Raw genomic sequence first — 24,002 nt, forward strand, 5'->3', positions numbered from 1 at the left:
AGATTCTATTTAGGTCCTTTGCCCATTTTTTGATTGGATTGTTTATTTTCCTTTTGTTGAGTTGTATGAGTTCCCTGTAAATATCGGAGCTTAAACCCTTATTGGAGATAACATTGCCAAATATGTTCTCCCATGCAGTTGGCTTTCTTGTTGTGTTGTTGATGGTTTCTTTTGCTCTGCAGAAGCTTTTTATTTTGATGTAATCCCTTTTTTTAATTTTCTTCTTAGTCTCTCTTTCCCTAGTATCTGTGTCTGTAAAGATATTGCCACGACATCTGTCTGCAATTTTGCTGCCTATGGAGTCTTGTAGGATTTTTATGGTTTCCCGTCTTACATTCAAGTCCTTTAGCATTTTGAGTTTATTTTTGTGTATGGTGTAAGTTGGTGGTCTAGTTTCATTTTTTTGCATGTATCTGACCAAATTTCCCAGCACCATTTATTAAAGAGGCTGTTTTGACTCCATTGTATGCTCTTGCTTCCTTTGTCAAATATTAATTGAGTATAATGGCTTAAATGCCCATCAACAGATGAGTGAATTAGAAAACTATGGTACATCTTCACAATGGAATACTATGCTGCTATAAAAAAGAAGAAATTCTTACCATTTGCAGCATCATGGATGGAACTGGAGAGCATTATTCTAAGTGAAATAAGCCAGGAAGTGAAAGAAAAACACCACATGATCTGATTCATTTATGGGTAATAAAGAACATTATTTCCTGATGAACAAAAAGATAGATACAGAGGCAGAGAAGCATGGAACAGACTGTCAAATTACAGTGGGAAGGCTGAGGAGTGTTGCGGGGGGCTAAGAGATCAACCGAAGGACTTGTATACATGCATATAATAAATAGTGAAGTCATGCATTAAAGCTGCTAGTAACATGTGACAACGTTAGTCTAATTTTGGGATATGTTTGTAGCTAGAGTTAAAAATTCATTACAGTGAGTGAAAAAAATAATAATAATAAAATCAGAATAAAAGACTGGTGAAGAACTGAAATAAAATGTTAGTGGTGAATCACTATTTGGAGGTAACAAATAATGATATTGTGTTTTTCTAGAAAATACAGTATATTTTATTTTCTAGGCAGATCAAAAGCAGTTTTGAATAATGAATAGTGATGGATTTAAAGAGCTAATGTTTAAATTCCAACAGCCCAATATGGCTTGACAAACTACTAACGCCTCTGAATTTTCTCATATATAAAATACTCTTCTCTCTGTTCTTCTTCCCTTCCTTTCCTTCCTTTCTTTCCTCCCTCCCTCCCTCCCTTCTTTTTTCCCTTCCTTCCTCCCTTCCTCCCTTCCATTTTAACAGTAATTACTTACTAAAGGTCTATTATGTGCCCATTGAAGATATTTGTGCTAAGGGAAAAGCTCTCAGAACTGAAAAAATGTTCTCATAAGATAGGTTTAAATAAAAATTTGTATGGAAAAGGGCTGTAAAAGTGCTCAACATTTTAAGTACATTAAGTACTTTTCCCTTCGGAGTAGACTTCTGATTTCAGGATTAATGAGCCAAGGGAGTTTTGTTCATGCCCTTATTAAAGGAAATAAGATTAGTGACTTAGATAGATTGAAAACTGAGTTCATTAAACCAAATAATTTTGTACAGTTCCTCGGGTCCTCTACGGTTTCAGAATAATTAAAATAAGCAAAGTAATACTGATTATGCACTCTGAATTTTAGAAAAAGTAAAAACTATACCTCATGCAACCTTATCATGTATTGTGAATATTATCGTAAAAATTGACTGAGCCACAGAGGGTCTGGTGAAATGCAGGGCAGTGGTAAAATGATCAAAATGACACCTATTTTGCTCTCTCACTCTGACCACCAGTGCATCACATTAATTGCATGCCCCCCTAGGCATTGCAATGCCTTTTATTAGACTTTTGGGTACTGGGCACCGAGCTCTCAAGGAGATTGTGATCATGCTGATGCATAAACCCATGTCTTTTCCAAGCCTGCCTCCATCATTACTCTTTGTGGTCATGGGATGAGAAAAAGAGCATGATGAAATGACTGAAAGAAATCACACCTTCCAGTTTCTTCTGAGAAGACTCTTGGGAAATGGAGGGAGATAGTGACTCCCTGGCTTATTAACATGTATTTTCCTTAAATGCCTCAGAAACGAATGCTGCTTTGAAATCAGTAAAGCACATTCCATTAATCTCTATTATAAAAACTCGTGGCCATGACGCTTTCACGCCATCACGACCAAATGCCAAAAGGCACCTGCTGAACGTCATATGATTTCTTCATGGGAACATGTAAGTGTTGTATGATTTCTTCATGGGAACAAGTAAGTGTTGCTCTGTTCAATTCTCATCTTCCAATGAAGGTCAACTTAAGTGCTCCTGAGAAGGAAAGGTTAGGGCAGGAAACTATTCTTATCTCTGTCCACAACTATCTTTAAGGTGGGCGGGGCTGCGTGCGTGGCAAGGCACACACACGGGTGGGCGGGGACTTGACACTGGGTCCTGCAGTGTGCTGGGTCTGCGTCTCCTGCGAGTGGGCCTCTAGTCCAGCGGTTCTCAACCTGTGGGTAGCGACCCTTTTGTCGCTCTAACTACCCTTTCTCAGGGGTCGCCTAAGACCATCCTGTATATCAGATTTTTACATTATGATTCATAACATTAGCAACATTACAGTTATGAAGTAGCAACAAAAATAATTTTATGGTTGGGTCACAACATGAGGAACTATAGTTAAAGGGCCAGAAGGTTGAGAACCACTGCCTAGTCTATCATAAAAAGTTCTAGAACAGTCTCTTCTCCAAAAATACAAAGGGACATAATCCCAAATGTATATTATCAAAGCCTCTCTCTCATAGTAGAGTTGTTTAGAATTAAGAGCTATATCATTTGAATTTCAAAGTAAACAGGCCTACTAATAATTGCTCAAAATGGGATTCCAGGTCTGAGGTTGGCAATGTTGCACCATGTTCACAAGGTCTGAACTTGTTCTTGTCATATTGACTACTGTTTTCTTTGTGGTGATCCAAGGGTCCAAAACATGTTATATAAATCCATGTTTATGTTATTCACGTTTTAACAATTCAAGGAGAACAAACACTTCTAATATGATCATTTTGTTCGGACTACTCAGTCCACTATTCAAAATTGTAAGGATGGCTAATTTACCAGTAAGAGTTTGAATCATTTTTAGAATTTTGTTGGGAGAAGAGGGGCCTAAGAAAAAAACTAAGTTGAGTTTAAGTAGAAAATCTGAAAAAGTAAGTCTTTTTGTTTATTAGCTTTCTACATCAACTTTTGAATTGAAAAAAAAAACCCAGCTGTGTAAAAGAATTCCATTTTAAACAAACACCTTCATGATTGATAGCAGCCTTGGGAGAATGGATCAGTGCATTTCTCTGAGCAATTGGTTTGTTTTTATCTCAATGGATTCTGTGCACTTTATAACTGATGTTTCCCTCTGCATTTTATCTGCCAGAAAGATTAGAGTCCAAATTCATAGCTCACTTTTTGCAAATGTATCACACTTTACAGCAAGTACTTTGAATATAAACATCACTCCTAATTCTATCTTTTCTTCCTGTACTTTTATTTTTTTGAATTTTGTTAAGCATTTTTTCCTGGAACTAGGTAGAGTACAAATAGATAAGAATAATTCATAATAATGTTAGCAAGGTCAGTGAAAGCATAGGAAATGACAAATATTAATATTCAAAAATGAAGTGCCATTAGGTAATACTGGAATAAATTACTTTGGAAACATAATGTCCTACTAGTTTTTTGTTCAAATAATTCTAAGTACATGCAAATTCTGACTATACAGAGCTTAAAGAAAAGATGGGGAATTCTTATATTTCTTTTTTAAAAACCTCCACATAAAAGAGTGGGGATTCAATCTCTATAGACCTTGCCTGGTAGCTCCTTATTTTCCCTTTTGGCAATAGCTGATTTTTAAGATTTGGGGGCCAGGCCCAGGCTGGTAATTATTTGTATAATTCTGGCCATAGCAGTTGTTAAACTATTGAAAACTATGGAAATTATTTCCTGTTGGTAGAGAGACCTTACCCTAAGCCCCCAAACATATCATTCTGGTCATTATGGCCTTCTTACATCCCTGGGCCTTGTCAGCAATTCATCAACTAAAGGGTTAATGCACAACACAATAGGTGGCCTCTAGTACTCTTCTCCATACTGATTATTCAGTACCCCAACGTAATAATTTTAAATATTTTTAATATCATCCTTGGGCTGGGTCTACACTGGCAAGGCAAGACTAACTGCTTAATTAGAATGCCAAAATAGTAAAATAAAATAAAAAATCTGTATTCTCTTCCTTTAAAAAAGGACTGAAATGTGGAAAGAGTAGGTAAATGATTTTGGTATAAAATCTTTAACCAATTGATTATCCAAAAAGTAAGCATTTTTGAGTTTTTAACTATGTCTTTATCACTGTGTTAGGCATTTCAGAAACTATAAAAAAATGTAATACCTAGTTGGGGAGGTGACAATGTGCCTGTGACAAGGTAATTGCCAACCCAGGCAAGCAATATTTGTCACAGACTTCAGAGGATGAAGAGAACACTGATTGAGTATAATTAACAAACTATAGAAATGATCCCTGAAAGTACAGTCTTCGACTGAATATAATTAAGATTTATTGAGAGAGGTAGAACTGGAGCTGAGCCTTAAAGAATAAGAAAGATTCACAAAAGTGAAGATTTAAAAGTTCATTCCATTCCACAGAATCAAAGTTTAGGATGCTGTTCCACTGTCTTTGAATGTGGTGAAATCATAGAAAGAACCAAACATTGGCAGTCAGATTTGAGTCCACATCTTGACCTTACTACTTGCTAGAGGTAGAATATTTGGAAGATGAATCAATCATTCTGAAACTCAGTTCAGCATTATTGTGAGAATGGGACAATACAGTTGATTATAATTTCATTAGAGATAATAAGCTTATCCACAAAATAGTTTTTGCCACATCTCTATCAAATTTTACTCCAACTAGTGACACGGTGCACAGATTCATGCATATGGAAAGGAAATTAATTATAAAGTGGCTGGGCAAGGAGGGCTGGACATGCCCTGGAGCCAACCTCCTGCGATCCCTCCCCAGCATCTGAGAGTGAGCGGGATCCCTCTGGCAGGTGGGGTCCCTCAGACTGGCCTGCGGGGATCGGGCCAAAACCGGCTCTCCAACATCCCCTGAGGGGTCCTGGAGTGCAAGAGGACACTCTGCAAAGTTGGTGTCATACAGGGTGTGGAATACAAATGCAAGTGTGCAGTAAATCAGTTTCAGGGCCGACAGTGCCCCAGCAACAACATAACCCATGGCTGAAGGTGGAATTGCACAGCCCCGCAAGGAATCGAGCTCCCTCCTCTCTGGTTTCGGGGTGCATGACCTGAGAACCGCAGCTGCCAAGTCACTGCAGCTCGGCAGCTTCTACATTGAGCGTCTGTCCCCTGGTAGTCAGTGCATGTCATAGCGACTGGTAGGACAGGCAGAGAGACACTTAGCATATTAGCCTTTTATATATATAGGTGATTGCTTTTGGCATTCATCCTGGTGTGATACCAGCTCTAGGTCCATAGACCTGTGGGTCTCCAAAGTGGCCAGAGTGGCCTAATGTGTTGGCAAAAAACTTTCAGAGAAAGCCATAATTGCCCCCAGAAGGTCAATTTTAGGTTGATTTTGAATTCATAAGCTAATCACGCAAGATTCCATTTTATTTAAATGAAGAGATGTAACTAGCAACTCATTTTCTTAACAAATCTGTGAAGGTGCTGATTAAATTCCCTCATTTTGCATTTAGCTATGCTCCCATTTTAGTAGGCAGACCTGACTTCTTGACTGCAGGTCTCCAAACCCAGAATTTTGCACTCTGAGAAAGCTTAAGGGAAAGTCAGACTCATGTATCCATACCTGTTAAAACAAAATGCAATGTAATTAAACTGCAAAAAGCCATCACATGTAATTGTAATTACAGAGATGTAGAAGATCTGTTTTCTAAAGGATGCAAACAAGCTGTGAGACCTCTTTGTAACACGTAATATGTTAAGAAACAGCTGTTCAGAGATGACATTATAACACTGGTTCTTTGGATAGGTCTTGTCATATTTGCATTTGTAAATATTTATTGGGTAGAGCGTATGGATAAAATATCACAGAACTTTATCCTTAGGCTCTGGGGTTTGAGTTAAAGTTTAGGGCTCTTGCCTGGCATTTGGTTTTCTTTTATCCCACGGTTTCTGACTGCAGAAACGGAAACATCCCAACAGGTTTTTAGACAGCAGGAATTTTTCTCAAAATCGAATTAAAGTCCTACATGGACATATATTCTGAACTGCTTTTATGGAATTAGAGCACTTAGAGAAAACTGTAAAATGACGAGAGCAAGAAGGAATGAAAAGAAGGTGAGATATATTAATTTCTTCTTTTCCATTATGTCCATGTGGATTACCTACGTTCAGAAAGCTTACTGAGAGACAAACATTTGAACTTCAAATAGGCTTTAAAACACTGAACATGGATATTATTGAGTATTTTATAACTAATTATTTTTGCTTCAGAGAGTTATTGTTATCTGGGTATTTCTTATGGCTGGAATACTATCAGAATCTTTTTTTCTATGAGATCAACCAGACTTGCACCATAAAACCTAAAAATTTAGAATCAGGACACTGGAATATAGTGTAAATGCATGGATTTGGGGAGAAAAGATTGGAATGAGAGGAAAGAAAAGGGGCAGCCTACAGAAACACCTGGAAATTCTAAGGTCTGGGAGTTTTCATTTTTATTTTTTGTACTATTATAAACTTGATCAGAGATTGAGTCTCCTTAGCTACCCTTGGACATTGCTGATGATAAGTTTACATCAACACAAGGAACCCTCAGAGCAGTGTTAGATTAGAAAATTAGAAGACCTTATTTTTTGAGTCGTGCTTCTAGTTTCCAGGCTTTTATGTCACATTAGCTAGTTCACCTCCCTCCCCCCCCCCCCACCACACACCCATGGAATTCAACTGTAATGGAGTGACTTGAGGAGAAAAAATTGGTGCCTCAACTTCACATTATTTAGTTATTAAAAATATCACCTTCCTTTTCACATTGCCTTTGATATAGCTGACAGGAAGCAATATATATATTATTCAGCAATAAAAAATAATGAAATCTCACTGTTTGCGACCTGGAGGGTATTATGCTAAGTGAAATAAATCAGACAGAAAAAGACAGATACCAGATGATTTCACTTAAATGTGGAATCTAAAAAACAAAACAAATGAACAAACAAACAATAAACAAATAGAAACAGACTCATAGATACAGAGAACAGATTAATAGCTGCCAGAGGGGAGGGATGTGGGAGGCTGGGTGAAAAAGCTGAAGGGGAATAAGAAGTACAAACTTCCAGTTATAAAATACATAAGCCATAGAGATGTCGTGTACAGCATAGGGCATATAGTCAATAAAGTCATAACTCTGCACAGTGACAGATGAGTACTAGACTTACTAGCTGATCACACAGTAAGGAATATAAATGTCAAATCACTATGTAGTATACCTGAAAATAATATGATATTGTATGTCAACTCTACTTTAATAAAAATGTAAATTAAGTAAATTAAATAAAAAATTAAAATAAAGTAAATGATAGATCTTTTCTCTCATTTTCTTATGTTTTCCAAAATAATAGTCATGAGCTTTAGGCTTTAGTGTTCCTTATTCCAACTACTTTAGGCTACCAAGTCCAGCTATTTCTCCACACATTTTCTCATTTCTACCTCTATGTAAAGGTATAGTCAGGAAAACCAAAAGCATACTAGAGTATTTCACAAGATGGTTTAATATAGAGAACTGGTTCAACAGGAGTTGGAGGATTAAAAAAAAAGTGAAAAAAACAAATACACAGAGGTAAGGACAGCAGGATGCAGCTGTCACTCTAGGGTTAGGGACACCTAGGGAAATGTAGTGTTTGGGGGAGGGGTCTTACAGAATTAGAATTGAGAAGGGGCTGCTGTCTGGACTGCTCTGTTTTCTCAGGAGCTGAAGGAAGAGCTTGTGACTTGAGGAAAGGTACTAGGCTGCTGACACACCATAGTAGCTCAAGAAGGAGCCCTGTGATCCTGCCAGTCAGATAACCGGGAGAAAGATGGTGCCCACCGGTGCTGATACCTCAGCGGCTTGGAGCAGGGCCTCTATTAAGCTCGCCTCAGCACTTGAGTTGAGGACATGTATGCATAGGGGTCTTTTCCCTGCAGAGAGGTGATGACCATAATTCTCAGAGGTCTAAGAAAGCTAGAGCCTGGACCAAAAGAAAGAGGAAAAAACCATCTCCCCTTCTGTAGTCTTTCAGGCTCTCTCCAGCGCCTCCTATCTGCAGAACCTAACAGGAAGCTAACTGGCAAATAAGAAATACATTTTGCAGACTCTTAGCCGGTTTCCCAAAACAGAGTAAAAGAAGGATGGATTTGGAACTGCAAGAAAATGGCCCAGAAAATTATTTTTCAAATTCGTTTTTTTAAACTTTAGTTAGAAACTCTAATAAAGGTGGATCAATTTCAGTTATATTTTCAAATCAGGGTTCAATTTCTAATATGAATGTTTGCCTATTTATTTATATGCAGCTGCACAGGAAGAGTTTCTCCAGTCATCCCTATGTATTTTACTTTTTGTTGTTGTTATTGTTGTTTAACTTTCCTGTAAATCAAGTTCTCTCTAGCTTGAAGATTATACATTTCTTCGTTGGAGACTTCTTCATGTCCCAAATGTATTCCCTTTAGTTTTTAATTTCATGGAATACAGAACATCAGAGAACAACTTAACTACTAAAACTCAAATTACCAAAATAGAAACACTGCAGACCGACTTGCTTGTGAAGATAAATTGAAGTAAAATTAATATCACTGACCTCATTCAAAGCTTTCCTTGTCAGAATGCTAATGATGAAAAGAAAGTACATTGATGTCAAAATATAGCCTTCTCTCTTTGAAGACAAGTGACAGAATGCCTTTTCATGTAATCGCCTTGATTTTCTCCTTTGTAGTGGAGGAAAGAACTAGCTGTAAATTCAAGTGTTGGGTCTGCAAAGAAAGAAAACTGCCATTTCCCCAAATTGTCTAGGGTTTTCTGGATTGAGAACTATTAAGACAGGTGAAAGATGAAGAATGCAATTTGTTGATCCTGAAAATGCTTTCTTTTGTCTATTTTTGGTGTAAAATTGAGAGCAGAGGTCTGGGAATTTCCATTGCCTATTTCTAGTCCCGGCTCTGCATTAAAGATGGAGACCATTTGCAAGGAGTTCTTTAAGCCTCAGGTTTCAGCCACCTGAAAGAGGAATATGGGCGATGATCTCTAAGTGTTTTCAGTTTTAATAGTCTGAGCAGAACAAGTCATTCTAGAATGTTCTTGCCCCCACCCCCTCTTTTAGAAGTTGGGTATTTGACAAAAAAGAAGAGGGGAGGAAATGTGACATCTGATTATTATGATTATTATTGTTTCAATGTCAGTCTTTTTCTTCTTTCTGAGTTTCAAAGGACTACAAAGTTGAAAGACTTTGTGACGTTTTAGTCAGACTGTGGTTCAAATTCCAATTCTGTCATATGAGTTGTGATCTTTGATATAACATGACACCTCTGAGCCAAAGTGTCTCATCTATGAAAGAGGGTTAATAAAATCTGTCCCAAATCGTTTTAAGGAAAACATGAGATAATAAATGTAGGGCCATCAACATAATTCTTCATACCAATAATATTAATGAAATGCTTACTAGCAGTTGCTAACTAACAGTCTTGCTTGTACTTCTCTGGTATACTGGCATGCAATGCAAGCAAAACTATTCTTACCTGTTCACTTGCATGCTGGCATTTGACCGACTCACACAGAATACAGCCCAAAGCGTGCACAGGTGCTTCTACATTTATATTAGCCTCGATTTCTGTTTGCATTGGTGTGTGCACACATGTGTGCACAGGCCGAGCCCATTGTGGAGAGTTGGCAAGGTGAGTTTCCTTTGCTATCTCTTCATCTCTTAGTATGTAGGAATTTGATAAGACGGTCTTGTTCTGCTTTAGTCCAAAACATAAACCCAAAGTCTTCTTAAAGTCAGGCTAGCTGTTCACATATAATGAAAGGATAAAGAAAATAAATTATTGGCACTGTCACTGTGGAGACTGTTGAGGCTGTGGAAGAAATCATGGGGGGTTAGGAGTAAGAGTTTCGTTCTACTTCTTCCCCACCACATCTTCAAACAACGCAAAATGATATGATGCTTTAGTGATTTCCTGATGTAGCTTCATTATGACTTGACCTCTTTTGTATTTTACTTTTTTTATTGACTTCTAATAGTAGCATTACTCTAAGAGTTAGGAAACCAAGACTAAGAAAGTTTGAATGTCCTATTCTAGGACACTAGTGACTTTAGGTAACACTAATAATGGAAAGTAGCTCTAGATTTATTTCTTGAATTCCAGTGGTTGAACTTGTTTGAGGGGTGTGGTGCAGCCCTGGGCAAACTACGGCCTGCGGGCCGGATCCGGCCATTTGAAATGAATAAAACTAAAAAAAAAAAAAAAAAAAAGACCATACCCTTTTATGTAATGATGTTTACTTTGAATTTATATTAGTTCACACAAACACTCCATCCATGCTTTTGTTCCGGCCCTCCGGTCCAGTTTAAGAACCCATTGTGGTCCTCGAGTCAAAAAGTTTGCCCACCCCTGGGTGTGGTGTCTGTCCCAGCCATCTTTGAAATGGGCCCCCAGGCTCAGGGCACTGTGAACATCAGTGCAACAGATGGTGTCACACAACTTGTCCCTTCTCAGGACAGCCCCACCCCCAGCTGGTACCCGGCCCCCGGACAGCAGGGGCTGTGTCAGAGCCTGCTGTGCTGAGACTCCCTGTCTTCTCACAGGGCCTGTCTCCTGTCCCCACTCCCGGCATTCTGAGCCCTCCACTAGCTCAGCACAGCAAGCTTGACAGGACCTGCCTTCCTCCACTGTTAATTTCACAGCCGGATGAGTAGAAAGGTAATTTATACGGGTCAGTCAGATTTAAAATGCGGCTGCGACTCCCAGCGAGGAGGAATGAGAGGATTTAAAAGAATTATTAGTGTGGTCCGGAGCGGCAGTCTGTGGTCTCTTCGACACAGTCCTCTACCTTTTCCATTTGGTAAATGCCCCACGTGGCCTCCACATGTTGACTGTGGATTACAACCAAGATGAGAAGCAAGCCACTGGGGGAAGATTTTTGTTTTCATTTATTTTTAATTAATTGCAAACTTCCTCTTTCATTTGGCTTGCCACGCTCTGCAGATCCTGGTGACACAGGAGCTCTGCCAGCATTAGGAGCTCCTGTGCCGAGCTGTGTGAGAGGCTTAAAAGTACCAGGCAGCTGCTTGGCTCGAAATCCTCAGGGAAGATTTGAAATAAATTTGCATGCTTGGAATTCACCTTTAAAAGATGATCCAACTGATGTTGCTGAAATCAATGTTTTTCTTTCCTTAATTTCCTCCTTATTATAGTCATACTTATAAATGATCATTTATAAGTTATTAATTTTTGTGAGTAAATAAAGTATCTAGAGGCATTTAAGAGTCCACAGAGTTTTGGTTTTTTTTAGCCTTCCAGGATTTATTGAAATTGTGTGTGTGTGTGTATGTGTGTGTGTGTGTATTCAAACAATATATGGTGATAAATTTGAAAGAGTTAATCAAAACAATAAAATTTTAGGAAAAGTTACAAATTTACCAAAATGACTACACAAAATATGAACAGCTTTGTAACTGTTGAAGAATTAGTAGTTAAAAATATACCCAGATAAAATTAATCAGACACAGGGGTTTAAAAGGCAAGTTCTACACATTTAATAAAGATACAGTTGTTTTTTTAATGCAAATTCTTCCAGAGAGCAGAAGAGAGAAAATGCTCCATTCCTTAAAGACAGTGAATGCTATAAACCCAAACTTGTCAGAACAGCAGTGTCACTGCTCACGAATGCAGTTATGAAAAGATGCAAAATCATAACTAAAATATATAAAAGACAAATCCAACCATGTACTAAAATACACAGCGTGGCCGAATAGAGCTCATTTTAGAAATACCAACATTAGACAAATCTATTAATTTTACTCACCATATGAACAAACTGAAGTTAAAAAACATAATTAACAGATCAGAAATACTATGTGATAAATTTAGTATCCATTCAGGGTGAAAAAAATAAGGCAATCTGACATAGACTTATAGAAACTATTATACTTAATGGGGAAACATTAAAAGCTGCATTTAAATCTCTTGAAAATGATGCTTGCTATCACCACTTCATTTTAATATTGTACTGGAGATTTTAGCCAGTCACTAAGACAAATTAATCAGTTAAACACTTTTAAATGTGAAAAGATCAGAAAGAAAAAGAAAAATAATCATTATTCCTGATATGATTGTCTACATGGAAAAATAAAAGGAGCAGGCAGGTAGTAAGGAGCAAGGGCTCCCAGACTGCGAGAGGGATGTCCACCTGCTGGCTTAGGCCTGGGCTGAGGGATCCCCCTCCCCCAGTGCATGAATTTCGTGCAATGAGCCTCTAGTTCTCTAAATAATAAAGTAAATTTAGTTTTATAGGACTTTATAAAATGATCCCAAATGTCCTACAAAAGTAAAAACCACTAAGAATGACCTAAAATAATTTAATAGAAAGAGGTAAGGAATGAGGTACAGTAGGAGAGGAAAAAGAAGAGACTCCACCAAGAGTAAAATTTACTATATAATTATATTAAATGAAGTTGTTTCATTGACATGAGGAGAGACAAATATTTCGATGGAAGATAATTGAGTGCCTAGAAACAAGCTCATCTTTATGTGGGAAGTCTATGTAGAATGGCTTTGCAAATCCATGGGGGAAAGTTGGGCTGGTCAGTAAACAGTGCTAATAACTAGCTATCCATAGAGAAAAGGATGCTAGACTCCTATTTCATACCATGCACAGAAAGATACTACAGATGGATTAAACACTATAAGCAGCACACCTGTAAAAATTTCAAGGAAGCATATAGGAAAATAATATTTTACATTATCTGGTAAGAGGTATTTCTTAAGCAAAAAATACAAATTGCAAAATAAAATAGTAATAAATTTGACTTCATTAAATTAAAATAAAAGGATGAACAAAATAGATCCAGAGACATAGGAGTGTGGAACAGACTGACAAATCACAGAAGGGAGGTGCGGGTGAGGGAATGGGGAGAGATTAAACAATGAACTTATATGCATATATGAATAACCCATGGACACAGACAATAGTGTGGTGAAGGCTTGGGGGGAGGGCGGGTGCAAGGTGGAGGGGGTCAATGGGGGGGGGAAGGGATATCTGTAATACTTTCAACAATAAAGATAAATGTAAAACAAACAAAAAACTTGTTCATAACAAAATATACCATAAACAGCAAAGAAGCTATTTACACTGAAAAAGGATATTTTGCATCTATATAAATGACAAAGAAATAGTATTCAGAGTACATAAAGAATTCTATAAATCAATACGAAAAAGAAAACAACCCATTAGAAAATAGGAAAAGGATATGAAAAAGCATTTCACAACAGGAGAAACTGGAGTGTTTTATATATACATGGAAATGTACCCGATTTCCTTGATGCATAGGTAATACAAATGAAAATAACGTGAGATACCACTTTACCCCCAAGAGATAAGAAAGACAAATCTGGTATTACTAAATGTTGGTTAGGATGTAGGGAACAGAACTCGGGTAACAGGAACAGGAGGACACATGGGCCTAAGCATTCTGGAAAACAATATTTCATTATTACTATTTATGGAAATGCATGTATCCTAACATTCTATTTCTAGTTATACATCTTAGAGAAACTCTCACACATGTGCACCAAGGGTCATTCACTGCAGCTCTGTTTACAAAAATGAAAAAAATAAAAACAATATAACTGTCCTTTAGTAGAAGACTGGAGAGATAAGCTCACTTTATTTATACAATGAATATTGTACAGCAGTTAAAAGGAATAAACTACATATATCAATAAGAAAACAATTTCATGAGTAGAATGAAAAATAACTTGTAAAAAAATACATGCAATAGTAGTATCATTTATATAAACTTTAAAAACACATCAAACAATAGCATGCATTATTTATGCCAATATACATATGTGGTAAAACAGAAGAAATTAAAAGACAAAGATATATACATACTTGATCAGGGTACTTGTCACTGGGAGAAGAGGGGAGCAGGAAGGTACATTTCTACTAGAGCTTTATCTTTGCCTCTATATTTTATTTCTTAAAAATATTTTAAGCAACGAAGAGACATTTTAAGCACATATGATATAGCAATGTTTTGAATATGGTGAGTAATATGTGATGATTATACTTTTTATGTACTTTTCTATTTGTTTGAAATATTGCATTATTGGAACAAAAAACTTTAAAAGTAGTTAAAATGTTTATTTTTAAAAGAGGATCACTCTTTTTAAAAAAATATATTTTATTGATTTTTTTACAGAGAGGAAGGGAGAGGGATAGAGAATTAAAAGCATCAATGAGAGAGAAACATCGATCAGCTGCCTCCTGCACACCCCCTACTGGGGATGTGCCCGCAACCAAGGTACAATGCCCTCGACCAGAATCGAACCAGTCAGGGCAAGGATCACTCTTTTTTTAAAAAATATATTTTTATTGATTTCAGAGAGGAGGTAAAAGGAGAGAGAGAGATAGAAGCATCAATGATAAGAGAGAATCATTGATCGGCTTGCCTCCTGCACGCCCCCTACTGGGGATTAAGCCCACAACCCGGGCATGTGCCCCTGACTGAAATCAAACCTGGGACCCTACAGTCCATAGGCCGATGCTCTATCCGCTGAGCCAAACCAGCCAGGGCCAATTTTTTAAAAATATATTTCAGATAAAGCTAAGAGCCTCATTCTTCCTGTGGAGGTTTTGATATGCCTTCATTCTCCAACATCATCAGTCTTGGAGAACTGGATGGAATTGTTACCTGCCAGTATTTTGTTATAATTTACTACTTGGAGTTTTTGTTACCAAAACAATAGCATCTCAATTTCCCCAGTTTGGAAGTATATTCTAATATTAATTATGCTTTTAAAGTCTGAATATGCCGTTTGGAGATGCTTATATAATATCTCTCCATCTCCATCTCACTTTGCCCAATAGTGAATCACACTATTTGTAGTGTGCATATATCTTTCTGGAAAGCTCATTAACAGAGTCTGCAAGATAAGGGGACAAATGTCAGGACTGGAGGCAGGCATCCTGGCTTCTCTCTGTTCAATACGCATGGGACTGTTTTCTGAACTTTTCTGTGCTGTAGGCAGCAGGCTTTTTTTTTTTTTTTTTTTTTTTAGGGGGGAAGGGGGGGCCCGGTTGGAGGTTGTTTTTTTAATCTTTAAAATGGAAATGTTGACTTATCTCTAAATCCTTTCCAGCTCTCAGGTTTTGTAATGTTATGAAATCTGTGAGTGAAGTCAGTCATAAAAATAAGCAGTGACTGGAATATGTGAATTGAGGAGGAGCAAAGAGCTCCTCTTATTCTCACAGTACCTCTTCCTAAGTCTTTGCCAGAGTGACACTGGTTTGGATTAATTTATTGAAGGTTGAAATTTAAAAGCAAATGTTTTCTGAGAAAGATATGCCATTGTTGTTCATGAATGCCTCAGTAGCAATGGATTTTAAAGTAAGCATGTCACATTGCTGATCCCTGGAAGATTCTGGGCCATAGGGCAGGTGGCTTTGATTAAAAGGTGAGCTAAAACACGGCCTTCAAGGGGATCCTTGCCCGTGGAAAGGCTGCCTGGGGCACTGTGTGCTTGGACATAGAGAATCCAGAATAGGGGGATGGATGGAGAGAGGAGGATGGAGCAGAACCAAGGATAAGCATTGTCTCAGTTCATGAGGGCAGCTCCCAGAATCATCTCTTCATTCCAGCCAATGAGGAACTGCTTCTTGGAGGCAGAAGACATTTGGATTTGTTTGTTTTGTTATGTAATGAGGAAAGGTGTTTGGAAATCTTTGCATCTGTGATGGGGGTGGTATTCCTATCTGAGGGTGAATTTGAAGAGGAACCAGTAGTAAAACTGCCTAAGGAAATACCCCAGCAAATGTACTCCTCCACAACTCAGCAACCTGCACCTACTGTCCTGTTAGAGTTATGTTAGGCTTACGTTAGATTTAAATGAACACAGTAGCAAGCAGAAAAGTGGTTCAAAAACTTTAACAAAAAGCAATCTATTCTTTCATCCTATAGGAACTTCTGGAGGATTCTACAGAAGTGATTTAAATGTAATTTCCTGGAGTCTTAATTGCTAATTATTTTAACTAGGAGCTCTAAATTAAACATTCTCTACTTTGAAGGCTTTAAGGAGTTTAAAGCAATTGCTGTCATTGGAAATGCGTTTAGTATCCGTTCTCAGGAGTGGAATCTAATCAGCCACGTAAGGATGGTGACCTCAGAAAGACAGCCTGCTGCATCAGCCTTAATTGTTTTAAGAACTCAGTGTCCACTTGAGTGAAATACCAAGTGAAATAATGCTGGTGGAAAATTTTGGAACTTAAATGGATTCAAATATTGCTTAAAATTTTATATTTCAACAGGCTTACTTGGTCTATCAATCAACTCCTAATTTTTAAAAAATGTGATTGGTGATTTGGAGGCTGAGATGGCCACCCAAATAATTTTTTTTCTGCCAGGTCATACTCTAAATGCCATTAAAAATTGTACCGAGATAAATTCTCTCAATTAGTAATCTATGTATATGTAGATAAATGAATCTGTAAAAAGTAGTTATAGTAGTCACTCCCTACCAAGTAAGTAGGTATATACTTGAAAATATAAGCATTTCAATACTTAAGAATATCCATCATGCCATTTGAAAAATGCCCTACTAAACCTTTATTTTATGATATTCCTTTAGAATAAAATGTTTGAGTTACTGTAGAAAGAGGTTTGAGCAGTTATAGGGAAGGAAACATAATTTCCCCTCTGTCCTTCTAGGTTATTGGCTGAGACACCCCTGTAATAAAAGACAGATTATCAGGAGAAAAGCAAACAGAAATTTAATAACATGTACACCTCCTGTGCACATGGGAGATACTGAGAAAAACTGAGTAACTTTCCAAAATGGCCCAAGCCACCACCTAAATATCATCTCCAGCTAAAGACAAAATATGATGTTGGGGGTGGGGGCTGGGTATGGGACTTTACCAGGAAAAGCACAGTAAACAACAGTACAGTTGTTATGCAGATTTAAGTCCTTGCCTTCTCCATTGATGTTTCTAGAGTTTTAGTCATTTTCCTCTTATAGAAAGAGAGATGGTCTCACAAATGGATATTTCCCTCATAAATGTAAATGTTTCTTACCAAAGGGTAATTTCGGCTAGATTTTCATAGCTTCTTTTTTTATTTTACTACAAATTTTTAAATTACAGTTTACATTCAATATTATTTTGTACTAGTTTCAGGCGTGCAACATATGGTGAGACAATCATCTATTTAAAAAAGTGTTCCCCCTGATATTTCTATTACCCATCTTCCATCATACATAGTTATAATAATATTATTGCCTATATTTCCTATGCTGTACTTTACATCCCTTGAACAACCTACTGAATGAGCGAACATGTTTGTCATGATACATCTGATAAGGGGTTAATATCAAAAATTTATACAGAACTCATACAACTCAACACCAAAACAAACAAAACAAAGAACACACACAAACAATGATCTGATTAAAAAATGAGCAAAGGATCTGATTAGACACTTCTTCAAAGAGGACATACAGATGGCCAATAGACACATGAAAAAATGCTCAAGGTCACTAATCATCAGAAAGATGCAAATTAAAACTATTATGAGATATCACCTCAGGCCTGTCAACATGGTTATCATTAATAAATCAAATAAACAGCAAGTACTGTTGAGAATGTAGAGAAATGGGAACCCTTGTGCACTGTTGGTGGGAATGCAAATTGGTGCAGACACTGTGGAAAATCACATGGAGGTTCCTCAAAATATTAAAAATGTATTTGTTGTGTAAAAAACACACAACACCAGCTTAAAACAATTCTTTGCCCCAAAAGTATATTTTCAGTGGCAAATTCTGCTCTCCTTTAGCAGGATTTTAAGGTTGGTTTTTTTTCTCTCTGAGTGGTAGCAAGTCCCAAATCTGTAGGGGGAAAGGTACTAGGTAGTTAGAATTATAAATGCAGGGAAACAATAGTTGCTGGAACCAAACAACTTTCTGCAGAAAATGAGCCTACAAAGAACCCCATCCTCTCCACTAAGTCAATAGAAGAGGACTGCACTCCATGTACATTTTGTTTCCCAGTGGATATTGTCGTAGCTGGTAGACTTGCTGCCTGCCGCTGTACTGTTGGAAAGAAAGAAAAAGCAATTTAGGAGCAAGGTGACAGAACGTCCAGATAAAGGGAGGACCGGGGCTGAGACGTATCCCCTATTAGCCCCATCACAACATTTCCTGGTTCCAAGAGTTGTCTAGGAAAAGTACATGGGATGGGGGTTGAAGACTTGCCAGACCTGCTGTGCCACAGTGGCCACGGACAATCTCTTGGGCATGTGCTAAAAGTCAAGGAGTTCCCATCCAAATATAATGGGAAATTATATTACATTCCACCACTTGGGGAATCTATCAGGGGCTCACTGATCTTCAGAAATGGGGCACGTTGGTGCTACCATACATCCTCATTGTACCCATTGACAACAAGCAGAATGGTAGTCTTTTTTTTAAAAAATATATTTTATTGATTTTTTTACAGAGAGGAAGGGAGAGAGATAGAGAGTTAGAAACATCGATGAGAGAGAAACATTGATCAGCTGCCTCCTGCACACCTCCTACTGGGGATGTGCCCGCAACCAAGGTACATGCCCTTGACCGGAATCGAACCTGGGACCTTTCAGTCCGCAGGCCGACGCTCTATCCACTGAGCCCAACCGGTTTTGGCAGAATGGTAGTCTTAACTCTCCCCCAGCAGAATGGTAGTCTTGACTCTCCCCGATATGATGCTCTCTCCTTTTCCATGGCTACTATGTGTCCCCATCTCTGTCACTATGCCAACAGATTTCTACTTGGTTTCTGTGCATTTAGACTAGTTGCGCCACAAGTCATTGTTTAAACAACTACTAGAATGATCTTAAAAAAGGAAAATCGAATCGTGTTTTTACCATTGTAACTAGCTAGCTAATATTATAATAGGAAAGGAGCAAAGAGGAGGTCAGACATTATGAACATGGTCATCTGGGCAGCTTCATCAGGAAGCTGCAACTGCATGCTCCACAGGGAACTTCCAGTGCATTCCCTGCAAATCACTGGAGGAAGAGAAATGGACGCAGGCACAGTGACTTTGGGTTGACATCAGTAAGTGCTTTCCTGTCAGTCTAACCTGGGAACAAAGATCCTTGGCTAGGAGGATGGACCCCAATGCAAGCGTGCAAAAATTTGGGAATACCAGGTACATATTCCTCAGACAAAGAAATTCTCTCTCTTGTTCCTCTTGTTTTTTTCTGTGACCCACACTGGCCCATGTCCATGGGGACCCCACACACAATGGACTGCAGTTGGGAAAACAAGCTAACCTAACCACGTGCTGGACTAGACTGTGCAAATATGGAGTGGAAACTGGGCAATGGCTTAGATGATAGTCCTGTTGATGATAACATGGGACTTTTCCCATGGTGGAACAGAGAGGGATGGGACCTTGGAAACTCAAAGGTTTAATTCCACAGAAATAAAACTTTCCAAGATCCCTCATCCACCATGAGGAACTCAGAAAATTCTTGTTCCCACAGCATCCCAAGAGCTCCGCTTCCACCAGCAATAGGTGGGGACATGGAGAATACCCCACTGACAACAATGTCGCTTCCTAGATTAGAACTCTCCAATGATCCCCGTGTTACCATTAGGATAAGTTTACTTTCCTAGTCTTTCTGGCTTCTTCTCTTGTCCATGGTGAACTTCTTTCAGTATCTTTACTTTGCCCAAGTGCTCTCTTTCACTTCTAGGCTTTCACAGTCCCTTCTATTCCAACAAGTACACTCTTCCTTCAGGCATTGTACCCAGTTTTGGACCGGCTGGTTCTCTCTTGGCCTTCACTTAGCAGGTAAGATGTTACTTCCCCACAATATACCTGATAATTAATTCCTGCATTACTTGCTGCTTTCTTCAATGTAGGGGTGAAAACCTGCCTGTCTTATTCACCACATTACCCCATCCCAAACTATATACTTAATAGGTATTTGCTGAAAGAATAAGAGTTAATAAAGGACCATTTAATCCTCGGGAACTAAAAAGATAAATTTAGTTACCTTAATCAGATCAAAGCTGGGCCTTCTGCCCATGCCATATTAACTTCTGACTCAGAGCAGATGCTAACATTGTATCAAGGAATCAACTAGAGAATAGTGAATATAATCCATCATTTTTTAGACAACAAGCAGAAGCAAAAACTTAGTGCTATAGCAGAGAAACTTCATTCTGACAATCGTGCACCATACATCCTTTCTCAAATTGTGTTATTGTTTTTTCCCAGACTTTTCTTTACCTGCTAACTGCAAAATCATCTGCATGGCCCCATGTTTGTTCTTTCTTTCTTTCTTTCTTTCTTTCTTTCTTTCTTTCTTTCTTTCTTTCTTTCTTAATGTAGGAAAAACAGACATTTATGAAGAAGTCATATTTATATTTAGGGGCTAGCCTATGGATTTTCTCTGTGACTTCCCCAGTTTAGCAACTTCTCTCCTAAGACTGTCAGATCTTCCCTAACCAACAAATGTATGTGAATTTGTTCCCTTAAATCCCCCAGGGCCGTGGTATGCTTCACATAGGAAGCAGAACCAATCCTTGGTAAAATGCAATCTGAATGCCTCCAGGGTGATTATCTGCTGTTTCTGCTAAGTTACCTACCCGCTGCTCCCCAAAACCAAAGGCTCTGGCTCATCTTCTTAAAGTAGCTGTGCAGTCCAGTGGACAGGTGTGGACTTCAGATCCCCATGGTTCTGTGGAATGGACCAAGTTGAATAACTCCCTTCCTCTGGACTCTCCAATGGGAAATGGCAGTGATGCCTCAAGGGGGACAATACTCTCACAGGGTTTGTGTGAGATTAAGGGGGGACATATTTGCCAAGTGCAACTCAAACAACCGGAGAAAGATCAGATCTGCAGTGATGAGTCAGGTTGCGTTAGCATTTGTAACCAGATTTTGCTTGCCAGTTACTTTCATCTTCAAAACCATGGTACCTCACACCTTGCTTTCTCCACTCCTCCACCCTGAAAATCTATTCACTTATTTCTAGAATTCCCAGGGCCACCTCTCATGTGCTCACAATAGCTGTGCTGACTTCTTCTGTGAGGCCAGCTGTGCTGTTGGCATTTGTCTGTCAGTTTCTCAAGAAAGACACTCTCCCTCTATACTTGTGCTCATGTTTGCTGTGAAGATGCTGCTCTACCCTCTGCATACACTGTCCGTCTGATCCTTAGCCCTTTGGACTTCCTGAGTCTGGCTAAAAGTGTGAATTATCCTCCAGGGAATGTTAGATTTGGAAAGTGAAGTCAAATGCATGAGTCACAGCCTCTTCTATTTCCTATGACCATGTAATGAGCACTTGGGGGTTGTTTGATAGATCACTGGATTAGCCCCAGGAGCACCTGTACTCCCCAAATGCAACTTGGCAAGACTGGAAGGCTTTATCGGATTAGCCCAAGGATCAGTAAATCTGAAAATTTACTTTGGAGATTAAATAACTTTTTATTGTGACTGCTCTTACCAGTCCACTCAAATCTTCTCTAATAAAATTTTCACTGCAGGCATTGAGAGTACCAAGAAAGATTACAGTTTTAAGAGTTTTGTAAATTTGTTCACCTCAGAAATTCACTATACACATCAAAACTCTATAAACAACTGTGAGGGCGAGGGGTGATTTCATGAGGCTGTTGACTTTGCCCAAACTGGAAAGTTGTGCTTACCCTCCTTGTCTATATTTACCCAGAGTATAGATGTGCCCAGATAGGGTCTTTCTGGCCCCTACTTCTCACACTGCCATGGCTCGCTCAGCTTATTAGGCTACGCCCCTGTGTACATTGCTCTGCCTTGCTGAAGTTTCCTTGACCTACAGTTTCCTTCCTTCCTCCTCCCTCCCTCTCATCCTTCCTTCCTTCCTTCCTTCCTTCCTTCCTTCCTTCCTTCCTTCAATCCCTGTTAGTCACTTTTTCTGATAATCATTAGTTATGGCCTTCTGTAAGCTCTACTCATTCTTTTTTTTAATTTTAGTTTTAAAATCTAACTCAGTTTCTGAAGTCTTCCTCAATCACTTATTATCTTCACAATTTTGTCATATCATATTAACCCTTGTAGTGTATTTTTCTTTGAACCAAGTCTAATTTTAAACTGAAATACATATTTTATCCTTAGCAATAGTACCCGTGAAACAATGGAATATTGGAAAGCACAAGTCTATATTGTCAAATGGTTGGACTAAATTATTTCTCAGCTTTCTTCTGGCTCTAAAAAACAATTTTTTAAAAAAATGGAAGCTCTATCTGGATAGATGGAAGAATAGAGGATATTTGAACTAAATTTTTGGGTGGGAGGGACTTGGTTAATATAACTAGCAAACAGCACAGTACCTGGTATAAAGCAAGTATTTTTTTAAGGGGTGGTAGCTTTCATCAACCCTCAAGTCACATCATGAGATGGTGGCCTTCACGATAGGAACATAATATTTCAGTAACCTTGATTAAAGTTGGAGATTTTTAAATTGCCTTGTCACAACAATACTAGTATATCCAGGGTTTACTGTGTGTGATGCAGTTTATTAGAAAGGAATACAGACCCTCTAAGCATAACCCCTGTAGTCAGGGCCTACTGGTCAGGGACACACTTTAATGAAAGATATAGATTGTAAAGCTAAGAAAACTTTCAAGCACAGTTCTTTCTCAACTTAGTTTTAGCTTGAACAAACACAAGAGTACTTGGAGAGAGAAATTCTTCTCGGAAGTGCACTCTTCTGGTGATTACCAGCAGGTCCGTGGGCAGCAGCTAGATTGAGTGTCTGAATCATCCTGGCTGATTACCTTAATCACCTTAATCATGCAATCCACTCTCCCCGGAATGGTCTCAACTACAGAGAATGGCAGAACAGTCACTCTGAGCTGAAAACTCCTCGTTAGAACATATTCTGATGTGTTTAATGAAGAGCTTATGATTTGTATTTTGACAAGACAATTTCAAGGCTTTGTCAATCCTTTGCTAGTTCCTTAGTTGGTAATGAAGAGTTTTCCAAGAATGTCTTTGTGACAATACATGGCACATCCTTGAGAGGTGCTGCTGACGCCCTGAGTTGGGCTTCTCGTATCCGGCTGCTCATTAACAGTTTCAGGCAGTACACGAGCCTTTTCCTTCCCTAGCCCTTCATTTTGAAGCCCCGTCAATCCAATATTTGGAAATAGGCTGTGGAGCTTCATAACTACTCCCAGAACAATGCACACTTCCAAGTGGGTCACTTAATAAACATTCACTCTGTTGGGGTCAGACAACTGAATATTCAAGGTAATGTGTTGGGCTTATTATTTTTATTTTTTTAAAATATTTTTATTGACTTCAGAGAAGGGAGAGGAAGAGAGGGAAATAGAAGCATTGATGATGAGAGAGAATCACTGATTGGCTGCCTCCTGCATACCCCCCACATCAATCGATTGGCTGCCTCCTACATGCCCCCTATGGGGAATTGAGCCCGAAACACCAGGCATGTGCCCTAACTGGGAATCTAACTGTGACCTCCTGGTTCATAAGTCGACTCTCAAACACTGAGCCATGCCAGCTGGGCTTTATTTTGATTTTTAATGGTACATCAGGATAAAGGACAGCCATAACAATACAAACTGGTACATTCATGCCAATAACCACATCATTGGAATTTTTATATCTTGTTATGACTGTAGTTGTATAGGTTTGAGCTTGTGAGAATAA

Source organism: Myotis brandtii, unplaced genomic scaffold, assembly GCF_000412655.1.
Source record: "Myotis brandtii unplaced genomic scaffold, ASM41265v1 scaffold48, whole genome shotgun sequence".
Classification (NCBI taxonomy): Eukaryota; Metazoa; Chordata; class Mammalia; order Chiroptera; family Vespertilionidae; genus Myotis; species Myotis brandtii.